Genomic DNA, 18,900 nt, shown 5'->3' on the forward strand with positions numbered 1-18,900 from the left:
TGATGTTGAATAAGGCTCGACCTCCAAAGAAATTCTCTCATCATAACTGGCTCAGAGAGGGAATAGCAACCATACCCATTTAGGTTTAGAATCCTATCTTACCCTATAGTATGTATGTGTGTATTTATATATATATATATATATACATATATATATATATACACACACACACACACACATATATATATATATATATATATATATATATATGATTTTGCATCTGTTGCTCTTCCTATTTTCAATTAAATGGAACAAGATGCACCTGCAACAGGCACCTCTTTGTGTCTTTCCTCACCCTACCTCTACTTTCCTTGTCTACTTCCCTCTCCCATTAAATTGTAAGCTCCTTGAAAGCAGGCAATGTCTTTTTTTATTATATACCCTATGCTTACTACTGTGGCTGGCACATAGTAAGGACTTAACAAATGTCTATTGAATTGGATTGACCACATCAGTAATCTGTTCAATAAGCTCTAGTAACTCTCTATTTCCTCTAGAATCCAATATAAATTTATCTATCTAGCATTTAAAGTTCTTCAGAACGGGTCCATTACTATGTTTTCAGACTTATTACACTTTATTTTATTATTATTATTTTTTGCACAAGAAACATGGTAGAATTTAATGGTGAAAACATTCAGAGTACTCTTGTTCATTAATCTAGCCTTAGTCTTTACAAAAATATCTACATTATATACAGTGCTATCTATACATTTGCTTTTTTTTTCTTATAAAAACATTACACATTCAAAGGTGGCACCACTACCAGAAACAAAAGTCAATGGAGGAGAAAAACAAACAGGTACAAAACTTATAAAAGGTAGCTGGCCTTCAATGTGGTTTCTCACATAAAATAAAGTCTCAATAAAAAGTGTAAAAGTATTCAAGTCATTCCAGAAAAAGGCTAGAGACTCAAAAAGTTATTGGGGAAAGATATAATAAGGAAAAAGACTTGTACAAAAATATTTATAGCTGCACTCTTTGTGGTGGCAAAAAACTGGAAAATGAGGGGATGCCCTTCAATTGGGGAATGGCTGAACAAATTGTGGTATATGTTAGTGATGGAATACTATTGTGCTGAAAGGAATAATGAACTGGAGGAATTCCATGTGAACTGGAACAACTTCCAGGAATTGATGCAGAGTGAAAGGAACAGAACCAGGAGAACATTATACACAGAGATTGATACATTATGGCACAAATGTACTTCTCTACTAGCAGCAATGCAACAATCCAGGACAATTCTGAGGAATTTATGAGAAAGAATGCTATACACATCCAGAGAAAGAACTGTGAAAGTAGAAACACAGAAGAAAAACAACTGCTTGATCACATGGGTCGATGGGGATATGATTGGAGATGTAGACTCTAAATGATCACCCTAATGCAAATATTAATAATATGGAAATAGGTCTTGATCAATGACACATGTAAAACCCAGTGGAATTGCTCATTGGCTGGGGGGAGGGAGGAGAGGAGGGAAAGAACATGAATCATGTAACCATGGAAAAGTATTCTAAATTAATTAATTAAATAATTGAATGAATGAATGAATTAAATAATTAAATGACATTTTTCAATAAAAAAGAAGTTATTGGGGAGAAAAACTTCACAACAAACTTTACCATACACAAATAGACCTGTATCTAGGCATTATTTGATGACAACAATTTCAGTATAAACTGAAGTTGGAACAAGTTGGAAATCTGCTCAGCAGGATGGTGATTTACCATGAAGCTCCAAAGACTGCTGGAATATGGAGCAAATTCAAAGCATCTTGAAAGTTATGACTTGGAAAGGACATAATTCTTAGGTAAGTGGCAAAGTCTGACATCTGGAAGATAAACACTTCATCTAAGTGCTGTATTTAGGCAGTGTCTGTTGTGAATCTTGAAATTTCTCAGACTTGTGAATGTTAAAAAATTTCCCCATTTGGGAATTCTCCATTGGAACAATTCCCTACTGGGAACATTCCCCATCTAAAATGTGAGAACTCTACTTGGATCAGAAATGGGAGGACCTCTACTCCACCCTTACTTAGGACTGCTTTAGGGGAGAGAACTCCTTGCTAAACAATGAAAGTACTTAAACCCATACTTATAATGAGGCAAAAAGTTCTTTAAGCCATGCCTATTTTTAGAATTAATACAATAGGGTGCTAAGTATCTATAAAAGGCCAGGCAACTTGTGAATTTACAAGGATCAAAGAGGTGAAAACTTATTCAGAAGTTTTTTCTGGTTCAAACCCACTAAAGGGATTAGTCGATTCAGCTGTGAATTCAGAATGGGCTGTCCTTTGGAAAACGTCTACTGTGATTGGTAGATGGAAGAACTTAGGGGAGGTGACATAGGAGAAAACCCCCTATATAAGAAAAAGGATCTCTTAAGAAGAGAGCTCGCTGGAGATATACCGGCCCTGGAGGACAATCTCTAAGGAGTTCTTTCAAGGGAGGCTGACTCTGGCTGGAACTCCCTCTGGGGAGACTCTGTCACTAGATTCCTTGCTTGGACAGATCTTGTGGTGAGTGATTAAGGACTGACTGATCTTTTCTCTTAAGGCTTAGGCCTGGGTTGGCCAGGGCCGGCTTGTCCCTTTCTCATTATTTCCTTTTTCTCTCTTTCTCTCTTTCTTTAATTCTTCAATGTATTATTAATTGAATTCTCTATAAAACCCATTTGACTTAGGTATATTCATAATTGGGAATATTTCCCTGGCGACCACCTTATATTTGATTTAAACAAGACACTGTAGTGAAAACATATTTTCTGTGGTCACAATTTACTCACTCACTCTTATATCTATCATAATTTATATCTTCCACTATTTTAAATATTACACTGTCTCCAAAAGTTGCATTACAGGATAAATTATGGGGGAAATTGTAGTAATGAAGAAAGTCAACTGAAAAGCAGTTATCAAATGCAATTTCTTCAAGTATCATTTTATTGTTTGAAGTCAGATGATGACGAGTCTCTTCTTTACTACCTAACAAATAATTTACTTTTAGAAAAATATAAGGATAAAAAGGTAAATGTAAAGTCCTACAGAGATGAAATCCACCAGTTTCTCTGATTACTGAGGCATCAACTGCCTGACATTATATTTACAGGTCTCTTGATACTGTGTTTTATCAGCAATTCCACAAGTTCCTACTTCAACTTTGCGAGTTATACTCAGATGAGGCAAAAATACTCCTTTTCACCTGGTCTTTTTTGTTTTTAGAATAGGCTCTATTGTTGAACTATTGCCATTTCACCTTCTGATCCTTGCTTTCCTGTTAAAGTTATTTTATTCTCTTGCGCTTTTTTCAATGTTTTCTTCTTTTTATATTCTCATTGCTGGGCAATCATTTCTTTTTTTGACATGAGCTTTTTCCACTGTCTTCTTTTGCCTTCCTTCCTTCTTCCCTCGGCTTCGAATTGAATAATGGTGTAACTTCAGCATTACCATAACCAGCAAATGTGATGGCAGCAGTTCCGTTTTCTTCATCTACCTTTTCAATTTCTGCTTCATTAGCACTGTCCATCTTCACTTCAGACTGCCATACATTTGTTTCCTACTATCCAGGAGTGAGTCGGCTGAGCAGATGCAAAACTGTCTGAACTTGCAAGGGTTTCCAAAGGTTGCACTGAAAGATCTAACTCCCTGCAAATCTTTTTAGTAAATCTTCATTTTCTCTATTTCCAGAAAGTGCTGCCTCAACTTGTTGAAAATGAGCCTTGTAGTTAGCCAGCTCCTTTGCTAGATCTTCAGATATCTTATATAAGGCCAGGCCAGGGGTCAGGGCTGGAGCTGAGGTGGCGGCAGCAGCAGCAAAAGGTGAGGCAGAGGCCAGCTGATGAACACATTAGCAGCTACACACTCTCTTCTTCAGTGAAGGTGATGGTACAGACTGAACCTGGAGCTGAGAGGAGGAGGCTATTGGTCAGTGGGGAGGGAGCAGACTTATTACACTTTAATCCCGTCCACACACACTTAAGTTCCAACTATACTAGCCTACTTGAAATTCCTTGGATAACCTGCCTTCCTGAAATATCACTTTCTACAGGAAGCCTTTCCAGTACACATACACACACCCCAGCTGCTAGTGCCTTCCCTTAGATGACATTCCATCTACTCTCTTATACATATATGTGTATATATGTATATATATATCAAATAAATAAAACATATATCAAATAAATAAAACATATATCAAATAAATAAAACATATATCAAATATATATGTTTACATGTTTTCTCACCTATTAGAATGCATTTTCCTGAAGGAAAAGGGTAGTTTTTTTTATCTATTTGGTTTTCTTTTTTTTCCCATATTCCCCTAAGCATTTAAATTGATTATGTTTTCATGATCCTTTGGAAAAAAATTAATTTTTTTGCAAACGATCAAAGTGGGGAATGTAAAAAATAGACTCGAATACAGGACTACAATCCCCATGAGCCTTTGCTCCACTTCCCCAGAATGCCTTGTAATCTCACCTGGGCCGAGATCAAGAAGGTATTTAAGCTGATTCAAAGGCTTTTGAGGGGCTCGGCTCTTTTGGACTTCCCTTTTGGTGCAGAGGCATCTCTTCCGTGATGTGAGGTTATTTTGTCTAGGCCTCTGGCCTAGGCACATGTTTCTTACTTGTATATTCTTTAATCTTTAGACTTTAATAAACCTTTAAAAAATATAATACTCCTTGCAGAGAGAAACTAATTTCTACCTGCCTCAGTCTCCCCATCTCCCCTAAATTTTAATCTTTACAGTGCTTGACACAAAATAAGTGCTTAATTGTTTAGCATAGCATAGTAAATTCTTAACTATCAAAGAAGATCTAGAATAAGGGAAGATAACAGAAAAAAGACCTTGCTGTCTGGTAGAGAAAAATAACAGTGCTAAATAAATATATTTTAAGGTTTGCAAAGTGTTTTACACATATCATTCCATCTGAACCTCGTAACTCAATATTACTATTACTATCTGCGGATGAAAAAATTGAGGCTAAGAGAAGCAAAATGACTTGCTCAGGGTTCTGAGGTGACTCAGATCTTCCTAACTCTAAGTACAGCACTCTGTAATCATAGAACCACTTTTATGATTGCTAAAATCACAAAGAGATTAGAGCTCTGAGTGCTTTACTTTATCTTATTTATTATCAGGGGTGTATGGGGTGTTCAGGGAGGGGTAGTATCTCTGGTATGGAGGGCTTGTCTTGCCCTTCTAGGGCAGCTCTCCAGCCTCTGACCCCCACCTGACACCCAGCTCTCACTTGTGGCTCCTAGTAGCTGCTAGCATGCGGCAGCGGCCACACCCTGGGCAACAGCTTCGACAGGCCAGCTAAACCTTGTGAGGGTAGCCATAGGGTCGTAGACCCCTGGTGAACCAGGGCTTTGCTCACCCAGCATGTGAAGACTGCTTTGGTGGAATAGGCGCAAGAAACCAATAAGAAGATTCAACGGCTGAGAGGGCGACGCAGCAAAGCACTGTGGAGTATTTAGGGCGTGTTGGAGCACAAAAGACAACATGGCCATCCAATGAAGCTGAGGAAGTCTCCAGGTGTAAAGATTTTTCGTGCCCCTGGATCCAGGCTTCCAATGCTGAGAGAGTGGGACTCTCTCTGTGCATCGACTTTTCCACTTAAATCTCCATGCACAAGTGTCTTTGTGCACACTCCATATACACCATAGATGAAAACACACAAAGACAATCGTCATCCTCGGTTACTGAGAGACTACTACTACTAAATAGTCACATCACAAATGAGAGCAGCAAGAAAGAAATTCCATTTTAAATTTATGAATAGGGAAAGTGTTCATGACCATACAAGCAATCAAGAGGATTACATAAGATAAAATGGACAATTTTTATCAATAGCATTTGAAAGATTTTACACAAACAGAAAAAGTATACAGCAAATTTCTCTGAAAAATATCTGATAGGCAAGATAATTCATAAGATTAAGAGCCATTCCCCAATAGATATGATATAGAACCAATAGGATATGAACAGACAGCTTTCAGAAGAACTCCATCAGCCATACGAAAATAAGCCTTAAATAACCAGTAATTAAAGAAATGAAAATTAAAACAAATTTGAGATTCTACCTTATACCTATGAAGCTAGCAAATATGTAGTAGTAGTCTCTCGGTGTCCAAGAATGACAATTGTCTTAGTGTGTTTTCATCTACAGTGTACCCTCATATGGCTTTGGAGTCCAAAGACTGAGGCACAAAGTTTGTGGCACATGGGGCATGGAACACCAGTTGTTACAGGAGATGCGGTTGTGGCCTGGTGTCAGCGTTCACGCGCAGCGGCAAGATGCTGATGTTGCTCATCTTCAAAGGTGGTGGCGGCATGGTTAATGTTGGTTCGCCAGCTGCTTCTGTCAGAGGCAGTGAGATCTAGTTGCTTTGGTGTAATGCCAGCCCACTTCAAGTTTGACTTTAGCTGATGCTGGTATCTTTTCTTTGGTCGACCTTGTTTCCTGAGTCCAGCTGACAGTTCACCATAGAATACCTATCTTGGTATTCACTGTGGGTCCATGCAGATGACGTATCCAGACCATCGTAGCTGGGTTTTGAGGACCATTACTTTGATGCTGGTGGAGTTGGCTCTGTCGAGGACTTCCTGGTTGGTGATTCGGTCCTGCCATCAGATCCTCATGATTGATCGGAGAAAGTGTTGGTGGAATTGCTCCAGCTGTTTCATGTGCTTTCGGTACAGTGTCCATGTCTCGCAACCATACAGGAGCGAGCTGAGGACCACTTTGTTGTACACTTTGAGCTTCGTTGCGGTGCTTACACTGCTGTGTTGGAGGACTTTGGAGCGCAGCCGCCCGAGTGCCTGGCTGGCCCTTTGGGTACTGGCATTAATCTCGTGGTCTAGGGACCCATCGTTGGCGATGGTGCTGCCCAGGTACTTGAAAGCATTGATGTTAGAAAGCTGCATGCCTTTGATTGTAATGCATGGCTGGTTAGTTGGCCTCCTTGGTGCGGGTTGGAACAGCACCTCTATTTTGCTGAGGCTTATAGTCAGGCCAAACAGTTTTGTTGTGGTAGAGAACCTGTCCACAATGGTTTGAAGATGATTTTCTTGGTGGGCCATGAGAGCACAGTCATCTGCGAAGGGAGCTTCCAGGATGAGTCTCTCTGTTGTCTTTGTTTTTGTAGTCAGGCAGCGAAGGTCGAATATTGAGCCATCCAGTCGCTATTTGATGTAGATGCCCAGATTTAGATCCATCAAAGAATGTCGTAATACTTGGGTGAAGGATAGGTTGAAAAGTACCGGAGCGAGGACACAGCCTTGTTTCACGGCACTGGAGATGTTGAAGCGATCGGAAGTCTCTCCACCAGATAGAACTTCCATTGTCATGTCAACATGAAAGAGCTGGATCAGTTTGATGAATTTTGCTGGGCAGCCGAGCTTGCTAAGGATCACCCACAATGCGTCCCTGTTCACTGTGTCGAATGCCTTTGTCAGGTCTATGAAGACAATGTAGAGACTCAGGTTCTGCTCAAGGCATTTTTCCTGCATTTGCCTCACCGTGAAGACCATGTTGATGGTGCTGCGATCTGGTCAGAAGCCACATTGTGATTCAGGCAGGTTCTGCTCTGAAACAGATGACAGGAGTCTGTTGAGTATAACACGGGCGAGGATCTTTCCAGCAGTGGAGAGTAGTGAGATGCCTCTGTGGTTGTCACAGGCTGCTCGTGCGCCTTTGTTCTTGTATAGGGCTACGATGGAGGCATCTTTCAGTTCTGGGGGCATGTCTTCCTCTTCCTATATGCTGGTCAGCACTATGTGGAATGCCTGAAGCACCTTTCCCTTTAAGGCCTTGTACACCTCGTTTGGGATCCCGTCCTTACTGGGTGCCTTGCCTGTACTCATTTGTTTAATGGCTTTTTGGACTTTCTCTATTGAAGGAGGGACATCAAGTTGTTCAATGGTGCGGTTTTGAGGGATCTGGTCAAGGGCACTTTGGTTGACTGAAGAGGGTTGGTTGAGAAGCTGACTGAAGTGTTCTTTCCACCTGTTGCTGATGTCTTTTTTATCTTTTATAAGAGTGTCACCGTCAGAGGATAGCAAGGGAGTGGTGGTGGGTTTTAATGGCCCATAGACAGTCTTGAGGGCACTGAAAAATTTTGTAGTTTTTCGTATCAGCAAAGCACTGGATTTCTTCTGCCTTTTTTTCCCACCATTGGTCTTGCATCTTCCTGATCTCACACTGCGCCGTGGCTTGGAGAGACTTGAATCTGTCCTTTTTAGGAGCAGAGTTTGGGTTAATTTGCCACTCCATAAAGGCTTTGTTCTTTTTGCTCAATAGGTCTTCAATAGCAGCATTGTTCTCCTCGAACCAGTCCTGGTGGTTGCATTGTTTTGGGCCTAGGACTGCCTTTGATGTTTCCTTCACTGCGTCACTGAACTGGTTCCATTTCTCGGTTGAGCTTCTAGTGAGTGGTCCCTTGGCAGACAGTTTATCATCCAGGCAGTACTGGAATGTTTGCAAATAAGATGCATCTCTAAGATGACTCACCTTATAAAATGCGCGAACTGTGTGGGCGCGTTTTGGATGGTGAGGCGCAATGTGCTTTCGAAGAGTCGCTCTAACCAATTGGTGGTCTGTCCAGCATTCAGCTCCTCTCATGGCTCTGGTGATCTGTACATCCTGGATGTCTTGCCGGCGTACAATGAGATGCCACTGTTTTAATCGTGGGTGCATCCAAGTTGTTTTGTATTTGTTCTCCATTCTGAACACAATGTTCATGATGGTGAGTTCGAACTCTGAGCATTTGCTGAGTAGCAGTAGGCCGTTATTGTTCATTTTGCCCACGATGTGTTTGCCAAGCACTCCTTTCCATCTTTCATGGTCCTGGCCAATGCGGGCTTTGAAGTCTCCCAGTAGTATCAGCTTGTCATTTGTGGGCACTGAGTGCAGGACGGCACTCAGGGCCGAGTAGAACTGCTTGATGGTCTCCTCTGTGATGGTCAGTGTAGGGGCATATGCGCTGATGATTGTGGCATACCAGTCTTTTCTGAGAGGTAAACAGATCTTCATGAGCCTCTCGCTGATGCCCACAGGCAAGTCTGGCAGCTGTTTGAGCAAGCTGGTCTTGATAGCCAGGCCAACACCGTGAATTCTGTCTTCACTTGTGGCTCTACCTTTCCAGAAGAAGGTGTATCCAGTGGTGGTTTTGCTGAGTTATCCCTCTTCTGGTAAGCATGTTTCACTTAATGCTGCGATGTTGATGTTATATCGCACCAGTTATTTACCTATTAGAGCTGTTCTTCTCTCAGGTCTTGGGGTATTCTCTCTATCAAGTAATGTTCTGATGTTCCATGCTCCTAGTAGGAGTTTCTTTGTATTTTGTTTCCTTTGATTTCGACCGCTTAAAGGGATGACCCGCCAGCCGCGGTGTGCTGACCGGGTGTTTGTAGGGCAGGCAATGTAGGGCAGGACACCTTTTCTAGTCCCCTCCCTTGATTAGGGTGAGCAGTGCTGTCCTAGAGAGGGCTGCTCAGTCGCCCAGGATGCTGCCAAACGTCTCTGCTGCCCTACAGAGCCAAGCGACCACTGGTCCATGGCCACCTACGAGCAGGATCGTGACTACAACTGCCAGTGGTCACCTCCACCTATTGTGTCGCCACTCCCCCATCGCCGCAGGTCTTGAAGAGGGTGGACGGGGTTAGGATAGATGAGTGTGCACAAAGATACTTGCATGAAAGAGATTTAAGTGGAAAAGTCGATGCACAGTCCCATTCTCTCAGCGTTGGAAGCCTGGGTCCAGGGACACGAAAAGTCGTTATGCCTGGCGACTTCCTCAGCTGCATTGGATGGCCATGTTGTCCTTTGTGCTCCAACACGCCCTAAGCACTCCACAGTGCTTTGCTGTGTCGCCATCTCAGCCGTTGAAACTTCTTATTGGTTTCTTCTGCCTGTTCCACCGAAACAGTCTTCACATGCTGGGTGAGCAAAGCCCTGGTTCACCAGGGGTCTACGACCTGATGGCTACCCTCACAAGGTTTAGCCAGCTTGTCGAAGCCGTTGCCCGGGGTGTGGCCACTGCCGCATGCTAGCAGCTACTGGGAGCCACAAGTGAGAGCTGGGTGTCAGGTGGGGGTCAGAAGCTGGAGAGCTGCCCTAGGAGGGCACAACAAGCCCTCCATACCAGAGATACCACCCCTCCATGAACACCCCATACACCAATGAGGAATATATCCAGTGTTGAAAGGATTACAGGAAATCAAGCATGCTAGTGGCAAAGCTGTAAACTGATCCAGCCATTCTGGAAAACATGTTTTCTACCTCAAAAATCTGTCCCTGCTTTGCCCAAAGAAATCAAAGGGAGAAAAGGATCTATATTTACAAAAATTTTAATTGCAGCTCCTCTCATGGTATCCCAAAATTAGAAAAGGACTGTCCTCTTATTAAGGAATGGCTAAACAAATAATTCTATATTAATGTAATTGAGTATCATTGTACCATAAGAAAAGATTAAATGGACTATTTTGGAGGAAACTGAGAAAACTACTATGAAGTGATAAGTAGAAAAAATTAAGCAGAACTCAAGAACAATACAATAACAATAACATTTCAGAGAAAATAACACTGAAAGCTTTTAAGAACTCTGAACATTGCAATGAAAAATCACAAATCAGTATTAAAATGCCATTCACCTTCTGCCAGAGACATGGTAAACCTAAAATTCAAAAGAAACAGATATTTGATACCAAGGCAACATGGTACTTTATTTAGCTAGACTATATTATGAATATTTCTGATATTTTAGCTGGGGATTTGGGAGGTTTTTTTGGTGGGGGAAGGACAGTGGGAATAAAGTTTAAAGGGAAATAAAAAAAGAAGTAAATATATAAATTGTTTTTAAAAAGCACATAAAACCAACAAAAATGAAAAAAAGTTTTATATGCCAATTATTTACCAATAAAATCAATAATTTAAATGAAATAGATGAATGTATAAATGTAAAATATTCAGATTAATTGAAATAGAGAATTTATATAACAAAATAAACTAAATAAACTATACATGAACTCCCCCCCCCCCAAAAAAAAACAGGACTAGACTAATTAAAAAGTGAATCTATCAGGGGGCAGCTGGGTAGCTCAGTGGATTAAGAACCAGGCCTAGAGATGGGAGGTCCTAGGTTCAAATCTGGCCTCAGCCACTTCCTAGCTGTGTGACCCTGGGCAAGTCACTCGACCCCCATTGCCTAGCCCTTACCACTCTTCTGCCTTGGAGCCAATACACAGTATTGACTCCAATATTGGCTCCAAGATGGAAGGTAAGGGTTTAAAAAAAAAGTGAATATATCAAATAGATAACAATTCATTCTCATTTTTTTAAATACCTGAAAAATTAGTAAAAGGCATCCAGGGAGAAAAATCAGAAAACATACACTATCAGCCAATATTTTTCATGCATACTGATGCAAAAACATTAAGTAAAATATTAGCAGACAAGTTATAACAACTTAACAAATTGCTAGGAAAACTGTAAAGCAAAAGAAAATTTAGATCACATTCTGACACTATATATGGATAACATGACTCAAATATAAAGCCACATTATAAATAAAATAGAAAAGCAGAAACAAAAATATCTTTCACAACTATAGATCAAGGAGGAACTCATAAACAAGTAATTCAGAAGATAACAGAATTACATAAAACATAAAATAATTTGCACAAAATTACTATAGTAAAAAATTAATAGAGGATCTTTTAACTAGGAAAAATATCTTTGCAGCAATTTTCTCTGGAAAAAAAAAGTCTCTAATCAAAGGTATATCTGGGAGGCTCAGTGGATTGAGAGCCAGGCCCAGAGACAGGAGGTCCTGGGTTCAAATCAGGCCTTAGATACTTCCTAGCTGTGTGACCCTGGAAAAGTCACTCAATCCCCACTGCCTAGCCCTTCCCACTCTTCTGCCTTAGAAACAATATACAGTACTGATTCTAAGGTGAAAGGTAAGGGTTTAAAAAAAAGGTATATCAATTGATTCATTTTGTAAGAACAAGAGACATTAAGATTAAGGCAAGAAAAAAAGAATTTTGAGAATAAGGAAATTATTAGTTATCTCAGAAAGAATAGTTTCAAGAGTGTTGGTGCCAGAAGCAAGATTTCAAGGGTTAAAAAGGGGTAGTAAAAATGGTAACAATTGAGTGTATTATCGTTTTTTTCTAAGAGTTTAGTGATGCCAATGGGAAAGTCAAAAAGGAGGTTGCAAGTTCAAGATTTGGGGGGGGGACATTTTGTTTGTTTTATTAGTATAGGAAGACCTGAAAATGTTCATAGCATGACAATGTTCATAGCGGTAGAGAAAAATGGATATTGGAGATGCAGAAAAGGATGAATGATAGAATGGGATCAAGGAATAAAAGGAAGGGGAAAAAATAAAAAACAGAAGTGGATGAGTTAGCTTTAGCAAGGAGGGGCAACGTCCTCTCAATTATGAGATCCAATGATAAGTGGTCATTTCTATTCCTTGACGCATACCACACTACACAATAACATTATAGTATTCAGTATGTATTGGTAGGGGTAGGATTAGAAGACTTGGCCTTAAGCAAATGATAGTAGGATTTCAAGAGACTGGTCCAATGCATGGAACAATTAGAAGACTAACTGACAAAGCATGAATAATTAATTAATATAGTACAATCTTAGAGTTGAATGGTTGCTGGGCAGAGTAATGAGTTGTCAGGCAATGTAATCACAGATAGCTATTTAGAGGAAATTATTTTTTAAGATTTAAAGAATGTGAAAAATGGGAATTGGCTCCTCTAGTTCTGGTGTTTTCAAGTATCTCAAGAGTGTTTTCTTTAAGGTATCTCACAAAATTCTCAAAACAAAATTAATTTTATTTTTTTTAATGTAATAGAACTTTCAGAAGGAAGGGGAATGTTGTAAAGTCAAACATAGATAGAGTATCTCAACTTCAAAAGGTTGGATGTTTAGATATTGTTTAGTGGAAAGAATGATGAATTTAGACTCAGAAAACTTTTAATTCCTGGCTACTTTTGTGAGACCAGGAGCAAGTTAATCAACCTCTGTTTCCTCATCTATGAAATGTAGGTCACCTGAGAGAGTTCTTCCAGCTCTAAATCTATGATTCTATGATTAAAAAAGAGACAAAATCGACATTTCAATTGCATTTACTTTTTCTCTTGTTCTCCAGAGTTTATCATTACATGTCCCAAATACCTCTGTGTCCAAAACCTCTTTTCTTTTTATTTATTAATTTATTAAGGCAATGGGGGTCAAGTGATTTGCCCAGGGTCACACAGCTTGGAAGTGGCTGAGGCCAGACCTCCCATCTCTAGGCCTGGTTCTCAATCCACTGAGCTACCCAGCTGCCCTCTAAAACCTCTTTTCAATTTAGATTACAATATTAAGTGGTTTACAATAAAAATTAGTCCTAGGGTCTATTCTGTCTAATACTTATATTGAGGAGAGGTGAAGAAACTCCAAGGCTTTGCTTATCAGGTTTCAAGTGATACTAAAAATGGAGTTTTCGAACTATTTTCTAAGAAATTAAAATGAAAATGACCTTGATCTATTAAAAATAATTTAACAAAACAAGATAAAATGCAATAGGTATTGCATTCACAAGGTGGATCTAAAACAAATAAAAATGAAGGATGGGGAATGATTGGTTTGGCAGAAAAGGGAAAGGAATAAAATTACTCTGGGGACAAAATGAAATAGAAATTGAATAAAAGGTAGTAATGTAGTGAAGTTTTTTAAAAAAAGCTAACAAGATCCTAGATTATATTCAAATAAGTATGAGATGTAAAGCCTTGGGAAGAGTCATTTGTCATTGTATGTGTTATTCAAAAATTTATTGTTGTGTCCAGTTTTCATTACATTTTTAAAAACATGGGAAAATGTACCACTCAGTAATCTCCTCCAAAACTCTTCATAATATAAATGTAGTAAACTTTTTACTCTTTAGATTTTTTATTGAAGAAATTTATTCTATCTCACTAATCATTTTTTATCATTCTTCTCAAGGCACTTTCCAGGGTTTTTTTTTAAGTGACCAAAATAATAAATATTTGAATAATCCAGAGAGGCAAAAGGATTTATTCTATCCTTTACATGTTGTGGAGGAATGAAGAAGAAGGAAAAGCTTAGATTAATTCAGGTCACAACTCTTGGCAGAATTTTTTATATTTTGCATGTGCACAGAAGCATGATTTCATCTATCCTTGAATATATATACCTGTCATAGTTTAATAACTATCTAAGAAACCTCAAAAATCAATCAGGGTCCTACCTTATCTTCTACAGACTTCATAAGACCAAAAAGTTTCAAATTCTAAAACTTACCTCTCTCTTATAAGGCATGAAGCTCTGGAAACTGACACTTGACCTGGGCTTCCATACTCTGGAGCTGGCTGTGCTTGTACTTCTTGTACTGTATGTACCATCTCTTCTGAAAGGACGTCCTGTTTGTAAGCACAGTTTGGGAACTGGAAACAATTAGGTATAATTGCACTTATGAGAAACCTGGAACTACAAATAACGTCTCAAGAATGACACGCTAGGGAACATAACCCAGAGTTCCACTCAGTCCCCAAGGTCATGAAGTAGAAGGGAGAAATGAAAAAGAGAGATTGATAATTACATCCAGCTTCAGGGTTCCTGCCATTGCTGTTTTGTTTCCCTGTTCCTAGACCTGATCTTCCCCTATCCATTCCCATCTGCTGTCCTGGCTCATCAGGCTTTCTCTACATATTCTCCAATATATTCACCACTTCCTCTCCATTCTTTGGATGATGTTCTCTCACCCAGGACTGGACCTCTTGGGGAAAGATGGTTAGGAACTGCTCCAGCAACTCTAGGATCTGTTCTTTTGTGCACATTTTTGACTTCAGCTGAAGGGAAGGGGGGTTGCACTATGTCCAAATGAACAAGTTCCAAGAAACTGCAAGGCCATAGTAGATAGACATCCTGGAAGAACTGCAAGGCCACAGTCAAGACAGATATCCTAGGAAAGCTGTAAGTCTCTCTACCCAAGGCCACAGCTGTTGAATCCTCCCTTTAAGCTACTCTCTATAAATATGCACTCTTGGGTTTGCCCCAGGACGGTTCTTTTGGGGAACCATCCTAACCTAGTAAATAAACCTCTCCCTGCTGCCTGTTGCATTGTCTCTGCATGTTCCTTTGTGAGGTACTTCCACTCGGACCCTAACATATGGGGTCTCGCCGGGATGGTAGTAGGACCCCTCTAGGAAACACCAGGACAAAGGGAAGGCTCTCCCAGCTCTTGTGCTGAAACCCTGAAGGTGAGTTGATTGATTGATGAGTGACTGTGAGAGTGAGTGTGAGAGTGATTGTGTAAGGGGGGACGTGGGCACCAGATTGGCATATGACTTAGTGGACGAATATTTACCGTGTCCCCTGGGTTGTAGGGGGCCGTCCTATGTTAAGCCACCGGGTCACTCTGCCTGACCAGGTAGAGGTGACAGCCCATCTCCTCACCCATTTCTGAGTGAGGATCGGTCAGTATAGCATTTCCTGCCTCCCAAGAGGGAGCAGGTCGAGAAAACCAGGAAGCGACTTGGCTAGAGGGAGGGAAAGGGTTTCACAAAGAGTTGAGAAGCCAAGAGGCGGAACTTGGGGAGGTTGGAGTCCTTCCTGCCTCCAGAGAGGCCAGGGTTCATGTCCCCGGTGGGGTAGTCTAGTCCCCAGGTAGGGGTCTCAGGGTGGATGCACCCGAGGCCCCACAAGCACAAGAACACTGGGCCTTTTTGGTAAGGCACCAGGACGGGCCGGGAGGAGCCTTGAGCCAACTCCCTCCCCTCTCCAAACATTGTTGGGATAAACTAAAAGGATTTTTTTTTGTCTGTCTTTTTGTCTGTTACCTGTGTGATTGTCTTTGGGTTATCCGCCATTCTCACGAGCAAGGGTACAAAGATGGGTCAAAATCAAACTACCCCCCTAGACCTTGTCCTGAGCCACTACCCTGACTTTAAAACTCCGGCACAGAATCTGGGAGTCTCAGTTAAAAAAGGAAAGTACAAACCCTTTGCAATTCAGAATGGCCAACCTTGAGTGGGTGGCCCCAGGGAGGGACATGGAAGAAGGACCCCAATCAAATGCTTATTGAGCACAAAAACTCACGGTTTTTGTTTTGTTTGTTTTGTTAAACCTTGCAATGCATAATGGTTTCAGTGAATTTGAGAATTGTCTAAATGTGATTGATAGCCAGTCTGACAGGGAGAGGAATGTTGATATGGACAGAAATTGTACTGGCTACTTTATAGATGCAAAAGTCATTCAGGAAAAGTTGTTATGTTGTTGAGAAGAACTTATTCTAGAATTTGAAATTGGGAAGCCTTCAATTCAGATTGTTTAATGTATATGCTGTCAGAATTAGCAGCAAGAACTCATATGACATGAGTTGTTTTTTTTTCCAGTGGTTAATCTGTGCAGGGGGATTAATAATGTAAGTGTTAAGAATTTTGGTATTTTGCAAAAGAGAATTTCTAAAATGGTGCTGTCTTTGACTAAGGTTATATGTATTGTTTTTGGGAAAATAAAAAAAGAAGGAAATTTGCACAATGTATAGAAAGGAATTTGTGATCCAGAGGTGGACATGTATTCAGATACAAATTCCTGGAAAGTAATGAAGCAAATACAAATTATGTGTGCATTCATACTATAGAGAGAATTAAGTTTTACACCTAAATAGGTTAGGGGTATATGATATGCAAACTGTATGTCCTTAACAAGACTACCTTGACAAGCCCTTCTTGATTTTAGGGCTTGTCATGGGGATTACATACACTTCAGTATAGTACCTTTCCTCTACTTACAGTAATGGCAAAGAGGAGGAGCCAGAAGTAATAAGAGTACTGAATAGAGTTACTAGTTGATACTATGAATTCTAGTGTGGAATAGATGCAACAAAGTATAAATTGGAATAATGTTGATGGACTTTAATTAGGAATGTAGCAATGTTTTGAGCTTTAGACAGGTTTGAGAGAAGTACAGGTAAACGCTTTGCACCTCAGTTTGGTTGCACTGAAACATTGCTAAAGGACTTGATCGGAGTTATTTGGAAGTGTGAAGTTCAAACTGAAATCTACTGAGAGTAAATTATTTTGAAGGGAGTTTGATACATTCAAACTTTTAAAGTTATAGTAAGCTCACTGATTAAAGAGAGATGGGATAACGTTGCTAAGTAATAAACTCTAAACCAAGTGGAGCAGCCTTGGGATACAGGCAGTTATTAACCCCTTCCTTGCACACAGGGAGGAGAAAGGAGTGCTTGTAATTATTCCACACTGATACTTAGGGACTGAAATAGGGATCTAAAAAGGTAAAATGGGCTTTAGCAGTATAGCCTAAAGAGGGGGTGTTCCATCCTTATTTATCTTTCTGTCATAAGAAGTTTCAAGGGAAAATGAAAATAGGTTTAAGTGCTTAAACTTACCTAAAATGGGTTTTTGTTTAAAATTATCAAATAGCTTTCATCTCAATGGTATTCCTCCCACTGTATTAATGCTGGACTAAATTTATTATTACCTTTAACTTCTTGGTCTTAACAATAGATAATCAGCCTGCTTGTCAAACAGCTTGCTTTAAGGTTTATGGTCCTTACAAGGTTTCATATCTCTAAATTTGGAATAGATCCTGTAAAACTAAATGCTTTATGAGATTGTTTTTAGAAATGTTCTGTGAGTTGCTTTTGGATTATGCATTTTAAGTATTGTTTGGATGTAAACAAAAGCTCATTGTTAACCTCACTCTATCATAGGTTTTGTTCAATACTCCATGGTTACCTCAGTTTACCAATTTGTTCTATGAACTGTAATTTATAATGAATGTGCCCTATCTTAAAGATGGTTCCATTGATGTAATCCTTTAAATCAGAATTCCTTTGGGTTACCGATCAACAACTGAAGTGATACCAGGGGGATGGTTGTTTACCTTATGAAGGTATAAGAACATCAGAGAAAGTGGGGAGGTATGTTGGGTTTGAATTCAGAAGAAAGAGGGACTTTGCTCTAAAATCCATGAAAGCCTGAGTATGCCAGTTTGTGAAGGAAGAATGGAAATTGTGTTCTTCTTTTTAAGCAGAGGATTTTGAAGGAATAGAGAGGGAGAAGGTGAAAGAAAACAGACAGATGTTCTACTCTTATAACTGGATCTTTAACTTAGGGATAATTTCTAGAATTGATGTATGTCGTTTTGTAAAATCACAAATAATTCTGGAATTTCTCTGAAAGTTCCTTGGGGAGATTCCTGACTAATCTTGTCTTAGTTCCTTCAGATGGCCTAAGGCCAGGGGTTCCTGTTCAGGTTTTGTGGCTAAAGTGTGATATATTAATTATTGCCAAAATACATAAGAATAATTGAGTGATCAGCCTTGTAGGGATATCAAAGGCTTGTTTGGGGGTATGTAGATTTTTTATCTGGACTGCTGATAATCAGTATTTCTCTCAGCTGAAATGGGTGACACTTGTCTTTTACTGCAAACAAAGGCTTCTGGGATTTAATGGTGACAAAGTACACCGAGAACAGTGAATGTCCTGGAATGGTTACAGAGGCATTTCCTGGGCTCACCTAGGGATAGGACCTTTTCTGACCATCTAGGCTGTTGATTACCTGCATGTGAAGCCACTCACTGGGTCCTTTGGGACCTGAGGACATATTTCCCTTCATAACAATATCCCATGATCAGCACATAATGCAAATTGTGATATTAAAGTTTCCATTTCCTCAAACAACCCTAATAATTGTGAATCTTAAAAATTCTCAGACCCTACTTCAGAAGATTTGGTTAGGACCATTCCCCATTTTAAATAATGAAGGGACTTAGTCAGGAATGTGAGAACTTTACTCCACCCATACTTAAGCATACTTTAGGGGAAGATAAAGTTGTAAACT

At 39.8% G+C, this 18,900-nt stretch overlaps 1 pseudogene; it reads right to left on the reverse strand.

Annotated features, from left to right (window-relative positions):
* Positions 1 to 228: 228 nt before the first annotated feature.
* On the reverse strand, positions 229 to 3,848 carry LOC100618974 (survival of motor neuron-related-splicing factor 30-like; annotated as a pseudogene).
* Positions 3,849 to 18,900: the final 15,052 nt, after the last annotated feature.

The sequence above is a fragment of the Monodelphis domestica genome, chromosome 2 (assembly GCF_027887165.1).
Source record: "Monodelphis domestica isolate mMonDom1 chromosome 2, mMonDom1.pri, whole genome shotgun sequence".
Taxonomy (NCBI): domain Eukaryota; kingdom Metazoa; phylum Chordata; class Mammalia; order Didelphimorphia; family Didelphidae; genus Monodelphis; species Monodelphis domestica.